This window comes from Sceloporus occidentalis, unplaced genomic scaffold (genome assembly GCF_023333645.1).
Source record: "Sceloporus occidentalis isolate IW3139 unplaced genomic scaffold, rSceOcc1.0.p SCAF_3, whole genome shotgun sequence".
NCBI lineage: Eukaryota > Metazoa > Chordata > Lepidosauria > Squamata > Phrynosomatidae > Sceloporus > Sceloporus occidentalis.
In genome coordinates, this window is record NW_028316983.1 from 115,489,666 (window position 1) to 115,506,106 (window position 16,441).

Consider the following 16,441-nt stretch of genomic DNA (forward strand, 5'->3'; position numbering starts at 1 on the left):
TCCAGTTACATGTCATGAGAACCTGGGGTTCCCCAGCTAAATTGCCAGGGCAGTCAATATATAAGCGACATGGAACTCTTTCAACATGGAAATCGCTGCAAGTGGATTTTAAAAGGGATTACACAAATCCATGCAGGGCAAACTAAGCAGCAGCGATTTGCCGAGAAAATTAAATAGTATCCTTAATGCTTTCAAATATTAATTAGAGACTTCCTCCGCTTATGGATTTCCCGAAAGCATCTGGCTGCCCAGTGCTGGAAACAGGAGGCTCTGTTAGGTTGTCTGGCACTGGGCCTTCTTCGGTCTTTAGTTAGCCACAGAACTCAAGTGAACATTCATAGGCAGAAGCAGTATACCTGTTTAGAGTAGATAACAGGAGAAGCAACAGGCCTGGCCTACTGCCTTCGTTCCTTCCTTGCAGGCTTTCTGGAAGTATTTGGCTGGCTAGGAAATAGGATATTGTGCCTGATCCAGTAGGGATCTTGGTTTCAGTGTTGAACTGGGACCAGGGTTCAAATCCTGGCTGAGCCATGAAACCCATTGGGTGACCTTGAGCAACACGCTCTCAGCCTCAGGGGAAGGCAATGGCAATCCTCCTCTGAACAAATCTTGCCAAGAAACCCCTGCGATATGTTCCCCTTAGAGTCGCCAAAAATTTGATATGACTTAAAGGCACACAACAACAGCAACAAAATCACTCTTACACCAAAGAGCTTACTTCCATCTCATATCATTATGGCCCAGCTTCAAAGCCTTGGACTATGATGACTACCAGAATCCCCAGCCAGCATGGCTAGCAGCCTGCTAGCTGGAGGGTCCTGGGTGTTGTAGTCCAATAGTAACTTTTCAAGCTCTTAGTTGTGGCTAGGATTGTAACTCTGCAACTCTGTACTGACTGTGGCAGGTCAAAAGGTTCTTGAAAGTACCTTTGGGCATGTCCAGCTTTGCATACAAATGCCCAGTTAATATGGAGAAGCACCCATTACCAAGAGTGCTTAAGATGGATGGGCAGTTATCATGACAATGTGTACATACTTGGGGGGAAATGAATCATGTTATGGCCACTCTATTCTTGTTTTGTGGGGATCATTATTGGGAAGACAAGAATTTTAAAAATGCAACAATGCCCTGCCTTCCTGCTTCAAACCTTTTCTATATCTGTCTTCAACCCCATGAATTTCATAGGATTTTCTCTAACAAGGAATACTTAAAGGTGGTTTGGCATTTCCTTTCTCTGAAATACAGCACACCCCCACAGCATCTAGTATTTCCTGGTGGTCTCCCATCCAATTACTATCCACAACTGACCCCGTTAGCTTCCAAGTTAAGATGGGACCTCGTGCTTCCAAGGTATTGAGACTGGTCCTTTCTCTGCTTCTTGCGGTTGTTGTGTGGCTTCAAGATGTTTTCAGCTTATAGCAACTATAAAGCCGTAGGGTTTTCTTGGCAAGATTTGTTCAGAGGGGGTTTGCCTTTGCCTTCCTCTGAAGCTGAGAGAGTGTGACTTGCCCAAAGTCACTCAGTGGGTTTCGTGGCTGAGCTGGGAATCGAACCCTGGTCTCCAGAGCTGTAGTCCAACACTCAAACCACTACACCATACTGGCTCTGTGCAACCAATAATAATTTCCATCAATGTCATGATTTTGGAAGCAACTCAGCAGTAGCCCTCACACAAATATCCCTCCTCTCACATCTTGATTTTAGAAGTAGCCCAATCCAGCAGAAGTAGATAAGGCATGCTTACCTATGTAACTGAAGTTGGCCATCATTTCTAGAGTCCTGGGGCACATTAGTGTGCAGTGAAAGACATTCAGGTATGGAATAAGATTTCTATGGCTGCATCCACACTGCAGAAACAATCCGGTTTGACACTACTTTAACTGCCATGGCTCAATGCTATGGAATTCTGGAAAATGCTGTTTTGTGAGACATTTAGCCTTCTCTTTCAAGAGAGCTCTGGTGCCACTACAAAGTACAATTCCCAGAATTCCATAGCATTGACCCATGGCAGTTAAAGTAGTGTCAAACTGGATTATTCCTGCAATGTAGATATAGCCTGTGAGTGCAACCCTCTTCCTCCATACAAGGCTGTGACCAGAATATTTTAAATAAGCCTCATTTATTCAGCCTTCTTCCCAATGAACCTCTCCTGGGGGGGTAGGACCTTTGAATATCTGGTGTAATATCTAAGCAACAGAAAAGAGATGAAGCCTTCATGCCTTGCTTATGTGCTTCTTGGAGATCTCTAGTTTGCCAAAGGTTGGGGGTGAGACCGGACTCTGAACCTTAGATTAGCAGAAGCCAGTAGCTTCCATGTTGGCGGAGAGGCAATCCCATTCCAGTTTTTAACCCAAATGTAAAAGGGGGCATTCCAGGTGTTGAAACCATTTGGGTACTAGAGTTCAGCATCTTGGACAGCACTTTTAAAGTCAGACTAAAACCCTGAGCAAATTTACCATCCCAGTAACAGAAAAGCCACCTGTGGTCCCAACCTTGGACTAGTAGCTGGTGGTTTCTTTATTCTTACATAGAATCTGGGGCTAGAATCCTCTAGGTTCTCAATTTTTTACCCTTGTGACCCTCTTTACATCTACACTCAGACATCATGACATGAAGTATAAATTAAAAATATTTTGTTTGTTTAGTGTATGTATTTTAACATCTTATAAGGAAATAGCTCTCTTCTTTTTCCCTCAGGAAGGTGCCACCAAGCACCTTCCTTGCCTTTCTCTTCCCCTTCAGGACAGAAAATGTTTAAGATGAGGGTTGTCAAACTGGCAAAACACTTCTTTTGTCCTTAAGCAAGATTTACGAGATTAAACATGCCAGGTTGCTTGGAAAACTGAAACCATTTGGGTAGACCGTGGCAATTCTAGTAAAAAGAACACAAACAACAGCTCATTCTTGTCTGTTGATCAATGCAGCTCTCTTTTTGGATTACTTAGGTCAGGGCCAGTTGATCTCTCAAGCAACCGAAGCAGTTTCCAGAGATAACAGGATGCTTAAAGGGGCCACTGAGTCACTAGGCACCCCAAGAGCTGTTCCCCAGAAATTATTTTCAACACTGCAAAGGAAAATTTAATGCTATATGAATAAATAACAAGGGTGAAATAATTTCTTGGTTTCTCAAATCATTTCATATAGGTGAAAGGAATGGGGGGGGGGGGTTCTCAAAGTCTACCTATCTTCAAGAAATTGTGGGGCATGTCCTACCCTACAGAGAAGCAAACCCAGGTTTTCCACCCAATGTGTGCTTGAGCTACTCCCAGAGCTTGCAAAAATTACTTTGAAAAAATTCTAGCTTACAGAATTCCCCCAGCTGATCTGGTCAGTAGCCATGCTGACTGGAGGCTTCTAGAAGGGATACTTTAAAAAAGTAACTTTTCTAAACTTTGGCTGCAGCTATTTCTCACATCCTGACAAGCATACAAGATACATGTTTGCCATAATCACACTTTACATTCCCTGATATACTCACAGAATATCCTAGAGGAGCATTCCTTCCCCACACAAATGAGACACTTGCATTTGCTCGATGGTGCCTTCAATTGATGCATGCGTTCATGTCTCCACAAGGAACTGGACTCTGAAATCCTGAGAACAGTATGTACAAGAATATGGCTTCTCTCCCTATGGAGCTGCTGGTGCTGATGCAGTGAGGGCAGGCATCTGAATGTCCCACTGCACTCTTCACATCAGAAGGGGCACTCACCCAGTATGAATCTTCTGGTGCCGATTTAGCCTGAGCAGCTGGACAAAGGCCTTTCTGCACACTTGACATCTACACAGCTTGTCCTGCCAATTAATCACCTGGTGTTTAGATAGCAAATTAGATGCCTGAAAACCTTTACAACAAGTGCAGCACAAGTAAGGTTTGGGCTGCTCTCCACCTGACTCTTCTAGACAACTATTTTGACTGTGATGAATTGAGGGTGCTGTGAGGGCAACCTTGTTACTCAGTGTTTTTGAATGTTCTATTTTATGCACGTTCTGCAGGTGCTTCCAGATGTTTTGCATGTCACACTCTGGGCACTTGTACATCCTGTTGCTTAAATTGATGGGTTTGCACATTTTTAAGTTGGCCATATGGAAGAACTCTTTGTTACAGATGGGGCACTGATAGGAATGTTCAGTCCAGTGATCCTCCTGGTGTTTCTGCAACCTACTGGGATGGTAGAAGTCTTTCCCACATTTTTCTCAATGGTACACCAAAGCATCCTCAGATGTGGCCACAAAAGAACTGGTAACAATGATGTCCCCATCATAATCCTCACCAGTCTTTGCACAAGCTCCTTTTGCCTTCTCAGATAAAGAGCTCCAGGCCAACATCTTCTTCACAATGTAGGTCAAAGTTGTTGCTTGAAGTGACAAAGACCCTGGCTGTGGCTGCATCTTTCCACTAACAGCCTTCCCCACAACCTTCTTCTTCCTCACACTGCAGCTCTATGGGGAGTTCTCTTAGGCCAGGAGGCCCAGTGGGGTTGCAGCCAGGCCTGGGGGCTGGGAGTAGTGTTCCTCTACTTCTAGCTGGAGACCTGGTTTCTGGCCCACCCATTCAGACATACAGTTGCCATTGACTGAAATGATCTTCTAGGGTGCCATAAGTATTATTGTCAGACTCTCAGTTCACTTCCCCATCTATCCTTCAGCACCTCAGGAACTACCCATTCATGACACATGGCAGAGATGGTTTCATCAAACTAACTCTTTTCATGATCATGAGCTCCAATCACAGTGGAACCAAGAAAGAGCAAGATGTATTTTAAGAAGTCGGACAAAAGAATTCCTTTCCTATGGCACATTGCAGTGGATGTTGGGGATGGATGGCTAAGAATGTTTGACAGTGCCTCCTTATACACAGTGTACATTGAGGACATGAACCAATAGGTTCAAATTACTAGAAAAGCGATTTTACATAAAAATTGGGAAGAACTTTCTGATGGTAAGAGCTGTTTAAAAATCAACAGAGGAACGGACTGCTTAGCACGGTGGTGGACTCTACTTACTCTTAAAACTTCAAACAGAGATTGGATGATCACTCCACAGGAGTGCTTGAATATTCCTGCATGGCAGAAGGTTGGACTCAGTATGGAGATGGACTTGAAACAACAACAAAACTGGTTTTTGTAGTTGTTCAGACCATTTCAAATTGGATTTAGGATGGGTTATGGAGTTGAGACCACCATGGTCGCCTTGGTCGACGATCTCCGTCTGGGCATCGACAGGGGAAGTGTGACTCTGCTGGTGCTCTTGGACCTCTCAGCGGCCTTTGATACCATTGACCATGGTATCCTTCCGGAACGCCTGGAAGAGGTGGGTATTGGGAGCACTGCTTTGCAGTGGTTCTGGTCCTACCTCTCGAACAGATTCCAGATGGTGTCACTTGGGGACAGTTGTTTGGCCAAGAAGGAGCTCAAGTCAGGCTCAAGGGGAGATTCTGTCCCTAATGCTGTTCAACATTTACATGAAGCTGCTGGGAGAGATCATCCACGGGACGGGTGTTATCAGTACTCTGATGACACCCAAATATATTTCGCTATGTCTCAGACTGATACAGTGACTAAGGATGATGTCTCTGAATGCCTGTCTTAATGCGGTAATGGACTGGATGAGGGAAAACAAACTCAAATTGAATCCAGGTAAGACAGAGGTACTTGTAATAGGGACCCCTAATCTGGAAATGGAGTTATGCCAGCCAGTTCTGGATGGGGTCACACTTCCCCTGAAAGACTCTGTCCGCAACTTGGGGGTGCTTCTGGACTCATTGCTTCAACTGACGGCTCAGGTGGATGCAACAGTCAGGAGCACTTGCTATCAGCTTTGGTTGATATGCCAACTGCATATCAACTGACATGCCTTCCTGGAGCAGGGAGACCTTGAAACAGTAGTACATGCACTGGTAACCTTTCAACTCAACTTCTGTAACACGCTCTACATGGGGCTATCCTCGTGCCAAGTTTGGAAACTTCAGTTGGTACAAAATATGGCAGCCAGGATGGTCACGGGCACATCCAGAACTGCCTATATTACACCGGTTCTAAAATCTCTCCACTGGCTGCCTATCAGTTTCCGGTCAAGGTACAAGTTGTTGGTTCTAACCTTTAAAGCCCTACATGGCTTGGGTCCTGACTACTTGCGGGAGCGCCTTCTCCCATATAATCCACCCCACTGGGAAGAATCTGCTACAGCCTAAAAGGAATAGACTTTCAGGAGTGACCCAGAGATCTTATTCATCAGCCACTTCTAGACTCTGGAACTGTCAGGACCATGTGGCACACTTGGCCTGGAAATGACATGGATGTGGCCACTAGGTGGAACTTGAGCAGAAGTAACTACAGTTCAAGTGTCAGGTGTGCATGAGTCAGCATTTGGAAGCTGTGCATCATGCGACATCTGATGCAACATGCACAGTAGGTGAAGTCAGCTAGAGGTGCATCATGGGATACACCTGGAAAGCTTCATGAAGGCTATTAAGATGGATCTTTCTGGCAGGACTTTCCAGACTAGAACACCCTTGCTGACCTGCCTCCCCCCCGCCTCCCTTCATCCTCCATCTTTTATGTTTTACCCTACCCAGACTCCACCTGAAAATTTTTTATCTCAGTATATTTGTACATTAATGCTTTTAATTTTTCTTTTTTGGTTTAATCTCTTTTTAGGACTCGATTGTGTTTTTACGTTAGGGGTGAGAGTTGGTGATTTTGGAATTTTTAATTCATTTCTCTTTTAATTGTATGTTATTTTACTGCTGTAATCCGCTAGGATTCCCTAAGATTAAGTGGAATATAAATAAATATTATTGTTAATATTGTTGTTGTTGTTTTGGAGTTTAAACCAGTTTTTTTGCATTAATGTGTAGGATTACACCAATATAGGATTAAATCAGAAAATTAAGTATCAAAATGCAGTTCAGGTGTTAATGCCACTAGTTTAAATGTTTTTTAAGTGCTCTTTTAAAGCAAGTTATTTTTGCTTGAAGTTGTGTTAATTGAAGGATTTGTTTCTGAATGGCATTTCTTGCACTATCATAATCTCCCCAGGTACTCTAGTTCTATTAAGAGGGTTGGAAAATAGTAATAATAGCCAGACCTTAAAAAAAAAGAATACTCAAATGAAAAAGGGAGTTTTTAAAAATAATAATTTGGTTTAAATCTTGGTTAGCTATGGACAGCCAAATCTTGGAAAAGCCAAACCTGGTTGGATTAGATGGCCCTTAGGGTACCCTTCAGCTATATGGTTCTAAGTCCAAACAGCCAATGTCATGGACAGCAGCCCAGTAGTCTTGCCATTTTGATCTTATCTTTGATCTTCTCCCTTTCTAGAGAGGTTAGACTGGCACCGGCCTTTACTATCCTGCAAAGATTTTGTTTCAGCAGGCCTTTGAGGACTGATTGTGTAGAGGAAAAGGGCTTTTCATAATGTGCTGTAGTCTTTATATGATTTTTCTTTATAATGGTCAATCTTTTAACAGTTTGTAGTTCTATCAATAGTTTAATTATGTTTTTTTAAACTTTTATATAATGTGATTTTTTAAGCTGCTGTTTTGTAAACTGCCTTTTGCCCCAGACTAGGAAAAAGTGGGATGCAGACAATGAGGATGATTGATGATGACAGTGATAATAGAAAATACTCATTTTCAGTTCAGGCAAGTGTGCTGAATGTTTCAACATAGCTAAAAGACTCAGCAAGAGGAGGTAGGGGAATAAAATGCCATGAAATCAAATGGAAAAGATTGAAAACATCTCTGCCCAGGGTTTGGGTTTTGGATAGCCCTTGGTAGTAAAATGCTCTCCATGGGCTTTCTTTGATTTGTCCTTTCAGCTGTTGCCACTGGCCATTTGTCTGCTTCTCCATCTGGGATCAGGATTGGTTTCTCTGGTAGTCTCTCACTCTCAGATCTGGAGCTGAAAAGTCCCCGAATCTTCCCAAAATAGAGCCAGTCACGGAAATCAAATGGAAAGCAATTAAAATTCCCAATTTCCGTGTAAAACGCCCAAAATTGGCAACACTGCTCCCAATTTTCCCTGACTTCTAGCTGTCTCTCAGAGACAGCTGGAGGCTGGGAAAGGGCGTGGGAGAAAGCCCCGCGCCCAGAGGCCCCACCCTGGAGGGTGGAAGCCCCGTCTCTGGCACATGGCCCCGCCCCTGGAGGGCAGAAGCTCCGCCCCTGGCATGGCAAACCAAAAAGGTTCGCCAGCACTGCCCTAGTACATAGAAGGCTAATACACTTTTAAGCATGCAAAGCTTAAAAAGCAGTAAGGTAAGTATTACAGTACATTGATACTGAAATTAACAAATGTGTTATTACTACTGGCAGTAAGGATGCATATCACAGAGGGACAAAGAGGAACAAGTGAGAATGCTTGTGCATAAAATCCAAATAACAATGTGCTCCTGGTAAAGCCATTCATTTAAATCAAGGGTGGGCAGACACCCCTAATATTTTATTTTTGCCCCACCACTGTTTGCTATTTTTCTTTCATAAAAAGGGTAAATTGCCTCACCTAGATGCTTTTAAAATAGGTTACAGCTCCCCCTCGTATTGTTTGACATGAAAAAAAAATACGAGCTCAGATTGTTCACCATCATCCTAACTCCAATGATGGAGCATCACCATCATCATTACAATTGATGATTCCCTCTCCAACCTATATTCCCAGCCTGACACTACCCCATCAAAGGGTTTCTGAAGTGCTGGAGATTGGGGTGCTGGGAAATGACATCTGCAGCATGCCTTGGTGTTGGAGTGCCTTGAGAACAGGCAGCTGGAGGGACCTGTTGGATCCTGGAGGATCTGGCCACAACTACTTGTCTCAAGGCACCCTTCAACAAGACTCAGGCTGTGAACATCATTTCTCTGCAGCCCGGAAACAATTTAGTCGGGGCATTGCCAGGCTGTGAAGGTAGGTTTTGGGGGCAACATCCAGTCAATTTTATCTGTAACATGAATCCCTAGCAGTTATGGTATTGTAAGTCCATTTTAAGATATTGTAACTGCTGAACAGGAGTCCAGGTACTATAAAAAAAAACACTAAAAAGTATCTAAAAAGCAGTGGACTTCCAGCTACTTCTAGGTTTGTCCCATTCCCCCCCCCCCCACTCAATTTTTAGCATTTTAGGCTGTCCATGTACATTCCCAGAACAGGCACAAAACTGGCCCCCAGACCTGGTGAACTTGATGTAAATCATTTAAAAGAACTTCTTGGTGGCTTGTGCTCAGTGGGTCAGATCTGCCCATCTCTTACACAGCTGACAATTTTGTTCAGCCCACTTGATATTCATTGATGGGATGGTATGAACTGCGGCGGCGGCGGCGGCAGCGTCTGATTTGGAGGTTACTGTACAGTACAGCATCATTCACTGTTATTTTTAAAATGTAGTGGATGTTTTTTGGCAGGCTGGATTGTTTGGCTCACGGACATGAGGTGAAAACTGAGTCATGCATGAAACATTTAAAAAATGATCAGTGCAATCATATACATTGGCTGGCATCATAGTGTCCTTTAATGCTTCCTATTTTTGTGTTAATGATCAAGACCAGATGCCAATTTCATTCCCTCCCCAACAAGGGTTACCCAATGTAAATTATCTCTTACTTTGTCAGACCATCTATTTTTGTCATAGTTAACAATTTCTTACTTGACTTATCTTGTTCACCAAAAGGTGGGAATGGATGAGGGGATTTGGGTTAATTCAGGATATCTCATCACGCAGCTTTCTGGGGTAAAGTCCTTGGTAGTAGTGGTAGTGCAACTTCAGACGTTCTTGGATGATATTTTCTAGACCTATTTCCATCTGAGTTCAGGCCTAGTTTCAGGATTGAACCAGCCTTGGTTGCCCTCATGGAAGGCCATTATTGAGAAATAGATGAGTTTTTCAGACAGGAGACAGTAGCAAAGCCTGTCCTTATCCTGTCCATGATAGAGATCACACGAAAGACATTCACACATTCACGCTGATTCTGTCATTAAACTGTGGAGTTTATCGCTCAGCATGTAGGGTGTGTGTCAAGCTAGAGCCAGGACACAGGATGGAAGCGGGGATTATTGCACACTAAATAACTGCTGAACTGCCAGCTGCCATCAGCCTGGGTCCCAGCCAGATCCAAGCCATGCTCTGCCAGCACTTTTTAGATGTTGGAAAGCTCATAGCCAGATACAAAGCTTCTAGCTATTTCCTCATAGCCAGATACAAAATAATTCACTGAAGTCTGCTGGAGTCTTCTAGAGATCTCAGCAGATGATGCAATCATTTCATAGCTGGCTACAGGGGCATAACCAGACACTTCTTTGACTACCACCACCCCTGGTTTCACCAGAAATAGTTATGGAGCAGTGCTGCAGAGACTTTGGCTAGTGCAGAGGACAAAGGGAATACCAACTGGTGCTAACAGGATGGTAGCCACTTATGGAATGCTCTTCCTCCAGAAATACAATATGATCTAACTATTATTAGTTTTAGATACATGTTAACAACATACTTATGAAAGCTAACACCTATTTCATGGGCCACATTATACAACCAAACATCTGTCTCATGGACCACATGAGGAGTATGTTATCTGTATATTGCGTATACTTTATGTTTTATTGACATATATAAATTTTCAGATCCAAGCAATATACAGTGCCCTTGCACTATATGCGGGCACGCTATATGCAGGTTCCAGCATAAGCGAAAGCTGTGTGGTGAGAAAAACAATGGTGCATGTGCCCATGGTGCACGTGCCACCTCATGCACACACCCCATTGTTTCCAATGGGACACAAGCATATGCAGATTCCCTCTTACGTGGGGCGATCCAGAATGGATCCTCCGCATAAGGGGAGACTCCACTGTATAACTATTTTAAAATAAATAAATAAATAACCCATGAATCCATCTGGAGTCCATCCCCTGTCAGACAGACATATGTGGTGGTATTTCAGGAACTTGATAAACCTCTTGAGGTTGCCAAAGGCGTAGCAAGCTAGCCGGTGGCCTTTACCAGTGGTCTCTGTTTTGCCTGGCAGGTCAGAAGCTGTGAAAGTGACCCAGAACAAAATGAAGACACAGGAGTTTATCAAACGGGAGGAATTTCTCTTAAATTCAAATGAAAAGAAAGTGGGGCCAGAACGCATTCACTTAAAGTCACTAGTTTCGCGCAATTACATGAATGCACATTCCATTCAAACTGGCTCCCCATTGCCCGAAAATAGCATGCCATTGCCCAAATTTGCGTGTGGCAGTCTATCACGCAATAATGTGAAACCACATGATTGCATTCAGACTGACTTCCCATTGCCCGAATTTATGTGTAGTGGCTTATCACGCAATAACGTTAAACCCATGATTGCGTTCAGGTTGCCATCGGATTATACTTCCAATTCCCCATGTCTGATAAACTCCACAATTGAGATGAACTGCGAATAGAAGCATCCAGTGCATGATACAAAAATGTTAATGGTGGTCTTGGTGATAAAATTATTCTTAGTTTTAAAGTAGGGTTGGAATTGCTTGTGGCCCTCTAGATGTTCTTGCACACCAGTTTCTATTAGCTCCTATCCAGCCTGGACAATGGTAAAAGAGATGATAGTAATAGTAGTTTGGTTAACATCAGGAGAATGACAGTCCCCAGCCCTGAGCTAAGGGATATCACAGTGTAGATTAGAAAAACAAATGTGGAAACCTTTCTCTCCTAAAACATTAGTGCTGTGGGAGGACAATGGGTGGGAAAAGAGGAAGAAAAAAAGAGATAAAATAGTGAAAGAAAAGGAGGCAGACAAAAAGGGATAAAGACAAACTTGAAAAGAAGGGAGAGATTTTCTCCATTAAATGTGTGTGCAAATGTTTCATGCCTACAAAAGAGTATGAGTGGTCTGAGTGTGACTCTGCTCATTTCTGGCCCAGTGACACCCTGGCATGCAGTCCCAAGCCAGGACTTGGTGGTGGGAAAGCACTAGCTTTACAAAGCCATCTGTTTTCCTCATTTTTTGTATCTTTGTACAATTGCCCTCAAACACTGTGATATCTATGAGCTACTTCCACATGTCTGGGGCTGTGAACTCCATTAAGGAAGCCATTTCCTCTTTCTCTGTGCTTCCATTCTGTCATTTCATTCATTTCTGTCACAGGCATTACAGCAAATGTGATGGAAATCTGTAATGAAACAGCCTAATATATTAGGCCCCCGTATCCATGGATTTTGTATTCACAGATTCAACCATGCACGGCTTGAAAATATTCTAAAAATAAATAAATTCCAAAAAGCCATTTTATATAAGGGACACCATTTTACTACACCGTGTGTGTGTGTGTGTGTGTGTGTGTGTGTAATTTTGGGAAAAAGGGGTAAGATATGATGGAGTAATAAACAGCATAGGAATAAAGAAAAAAGGGATGTAATCAGGAAGAAATATTTGGAAAGTAGAGATTAGGAATTCTCTTTTCTTATTAATGTTTATTGTTTTAATGTAAGGTAATTTTCTTAATGTAAAGTAGTTGAGTATAAGTAGATATTTATGTGTATTATGTATTGATGCACTAAGTTATGCACTATGTTATGTATTATGTTATGTACTGATGTTAGATGTTTTATGTAAGACGTTTGTGTATGCCATGTGGAAATGTTTTAAGTAATATGTTTTTGGTAAGATGTAAGATGTTTGTTTCTCTATGCCATGTTGAAATGGAATATAAAATATAAAAAAAATATTCAAAATATTTTGTTGCTGCTGTTGTGTGCCTTCAAGTTGTTCTGACTTATGGGGGACCCTATCATGGATGGTTTTTCTTGGCATAATTTGTTCAGAGGAGGTTTGCCATTCCCTTCCCCTGAGCCTGAGAGCATGTGACTTGTCCATGGTCAACTAGTGGGTTTCATGGCAAGCTAGGAATCGAACCCTGATCTCCAGAGTCATAGTTCAACAGTCAAACCACTATGCCACACCGGCTCTCAATATTACAACAATCCTAAAAAGGATAAAACAGAGTTTAAAAGCAGATCAATGAAAACTATACATCACCAAAGCCCTTCCTCTAAAAACATTCAGTTGTAAGCCTGAGGGCAGGGAACCGTCCAATTAAAAAGATTGTATGCACAGCGCTGTGTAAATTTACAGTGATTTATAAATAAAGGTTAATAATAATAATAATTGTAAAAACTGAATAGCCTTTTCTTGCCAACAAAAAGACCACCTTTGCCTGCCTTCCAACGTTATTGTGGCCCCACATCCCGCATTGGTACCATCTTCCTACTGTTTGCTGCTCCCCGGGGAACTCTGGTGGACAGCTTAGTTCAATAAGTGCCATGTTGAAAATATATTCACAAGATGGTGCTGTTCCTCCATCTGTGAACTGGCTTTTCTTGCTATTTTCCTCTCATAAGGAGGCATGCTCTCCTTCTTGCTGTCCCTGCCAAACTCAACAAATTTCACCCGGCGAGGCCTTGCAATTGAAATTCACTCACACATACTCCAGGAGTAGGAGAGAGAACTCTACCATTTCTCACCGAGGATAGCTGTCTTGTTTATAATTTTGTTCCTCTTCACAACTAATTAGGCAGCTTTTTATTATTATTATTATTCACAGAAAGTCTCATGTTATAATTAAGTGGATTTCAACGGCTGATGTGTCATTTCTTCAACAAAATCCCATGCCCTTGAGCGGAATGGGAGGCAGAATTATTCCATACCTCAAGCCCAAGTGCTAACAAATAATATGACCGTAGCTCTCCAGCAATGTGCCACAGAAGCAGTGAGGTCTAGGAGGCAGAACAAGGGTTATAAGGGGGGGGGGGGGGAATCTGCTTGACACTGACCAAGAACATTGATGTTCCCCATTGGCAGGCAATCACAATGCTTGGGAAAGTTACCAGTTTTTGGACTGCATCTCTCAGACCTACCCCACGGACTCCATGGTCAGTGGCCAATCTTCTTAAGTGATGCTAGTAGGGAGCCAGCATGGCATGGTGGTTTCAGCATTGGACTACAGCTCTGGAGACCAGGATTCAATTCCCAGCTCTGCCATGGAAACCTACTCTGTGACCTCTGGCAAGTTGCACACTGTCAGCCCCAGGGGAAGGCAATGGCAAACCTCCCCTGAACACATCATGCCAAGAAAAACTCAGGATAGGTTCACCTTTGGGTCTCCATTTAGTTGGAAATGATCTGAAGATACACAACAGCAAAAGCAACAACAAAGTAGTTGTGCTCCAAAATGTCAGTTTTTCCAAGCTTTGGTCTGTAGTTGTTTCACCCCCTTTTAAAATGTCAAAGTAATGGGAGATTCTGACAACACACCCCAGTTGTGTCTAGTCTTGCTAGGTTATCAAAAAAGCAATAAGGAACAGCAAAAAATAATGGCATGCAGAGTTCACAGTCAGGTAGTAGTTATTAAAAAGATCACCTACTGCCTAAATAACAAACAAATGCATTGACTTCACTTAACTTAGCCCTATATCTCTCTGTAAAATTAACACATTGCCCATATTCATAAATTACATGATGCACACATTTCTATCTGTATGAGTGGGGCTACACCCCCAAATACAGATTTTTTGGGGGGCATCTCATTCAGTTTGTATAAAAGGAGGTGCTTTCCATCCCTCAAGCACTTCAAATAAGGAACACCTGCCAACTATAGAAAGGACATGGTTTCTGCCTTGTAAATAAGATACAAGATTTATAATAAGGGATACATGGCAACCCTAGTTACATCCCCTCTGTCTCATCTACAGTCACTATTTTACTCCCTTGTCCCATTCTTGTATATTTAAAAGTAGTGAGGCAAGTAGAAATGAAGTGAAACTTTCTTGCATGCCAGATAAGTCCCAGATCTGAAATGGAGTGTATGGAAGAGATGATGGAAAGGGCCCAGGGACTAGAATTGGCCCCACACTATACTTTTAATGTAGAATTGAATTTAGCCCTAATTCTGCCAATTGATACCAATCATGGGTTTATTAAGCACAGTGGGACTTATATCTGAGTGAACAAGCACATAGGATACCCCTCTGCACAGAACTGAACAATCATGGGGCTAAACTCATGTGGACACAAACACATATGTGGCATTGGTAAGCCAGGTAACCAACTAACATATTCTGGAGTAAAAGAGAGGAAACCTCTCTGGAAACATTCCAGTATCAGGTGTTACATTAAGGAGTTTATCACTTGGCGTTTTAAATTGGCTCCAACCTTGCAGGCTGCAACCGGGACGAGGGATGGAGGTGGGGATTATTGTACACTGAATCGCCACTGAATTGCCAGCCGCCATCAGCCCAGGTCCCAGCCGGGTTCAAGCTGTGCTCCACCAGCACTTTTTAGAAGTCAGACGACTTCTAAAAAGTGCTGGCGGAGCGTGGCTTGGACCTGGGCTGATGGAGGCTGGCAGCTGGCGATTTGGAGGCGATTTAGTGTGTGATAATCCCTGCCTCCATCCTGTGTCCCAGCTGCAGCCTGGGAAGTTGGAGCCAATTGAAAATGCCAAGTGATAAGCTCCTAAATCTGTAGCTAGGAATTTTAAATTCAGTGGCTTTAGTATCATGTGATGGTGATCCTGAAGCCACTCATGTGAAGACAGCTAGTATGGGGTAGTGGTTCAAATCCTAGTTCAGCCATGGAAACCCCTTGGGGAAGTCACACTCTCTTAGTCTCAGAGGAAGGCAATGGCAACTCCTCTCTGATGCAATCCTGCTAAGAAATCCCCATGATAGGGTCACTTTAGGGTTGCCATAAGTCGGCAACAACTTGAAGGTATGCAACAACAAAGTATTATGAGAGAGTGGCCAGCAGAGTTAAATGAAAAGCAGCTAAGACACAAATAATACTTGTAAATCCATTATGTTCAGTTGATATTAATTGTCCCTACATTCTTCACCAGGAAATCAATATGTAGACAGTCAGGCCAGGCACAGTCCAGTGAGAGTGATGGCCAGGCTGGCCCTGCTCTGGAAGTGAAATCCAGGAGGGTGCTTTGGGATGTCTTGGACTTTATTCTCCCTTTCCTCATGGCTATGGGCCTATTTTATCTCAGTCAACCACACCCTTGTCTATTTTATCTGCTTATGCTTCAGTGCTGCTGTTACCCTAGTAACATACATAGCATCTTAGCAAGCATTAGATGTAATAAAGTCCTAAGGAGAACTTGTACATTGTGTAAAAGTGAAAGCTGGTGGGAGAGTGCTTGTATGTTTCAACATATAAAGTTGCCTTCGGAAGCTGATGATAGTTCCAACAAACCTAAGCTGGCTTTGCTGACAGTCAGCAGAAGCTTTCTAGGGAAGTATTCCCCAACCCAGTGTCCCTCACGTGGATGGACTACAGCTCCCATCATTGCTGACTTGCATAGCAGGGCTAGATCACATGGAGTTGGAGAAGGCTGCTCAGAGACCTCAAGCATAGGTCTTCCCCACTTCTCTTGTCTGAGACACTATGAAATGGAAAAACAAAACATACAAGGCA

At 42.9% G+C, this 16,441-nt stretch overlaps 1 pseudogene; it reads right to left on the minus strand.

Annotated features, from left to right (window-relative positions):
* Window positions 1-3,449: 3,449 nt before the first annotated feature.
* LOC149316601 (uncharacterized) lies at window positions 3,450-13,289 on the minus strand (annotated as a pseudogene).
* Window positions 13,290-16,441: the final 3,152 nt, after the last annotated feature.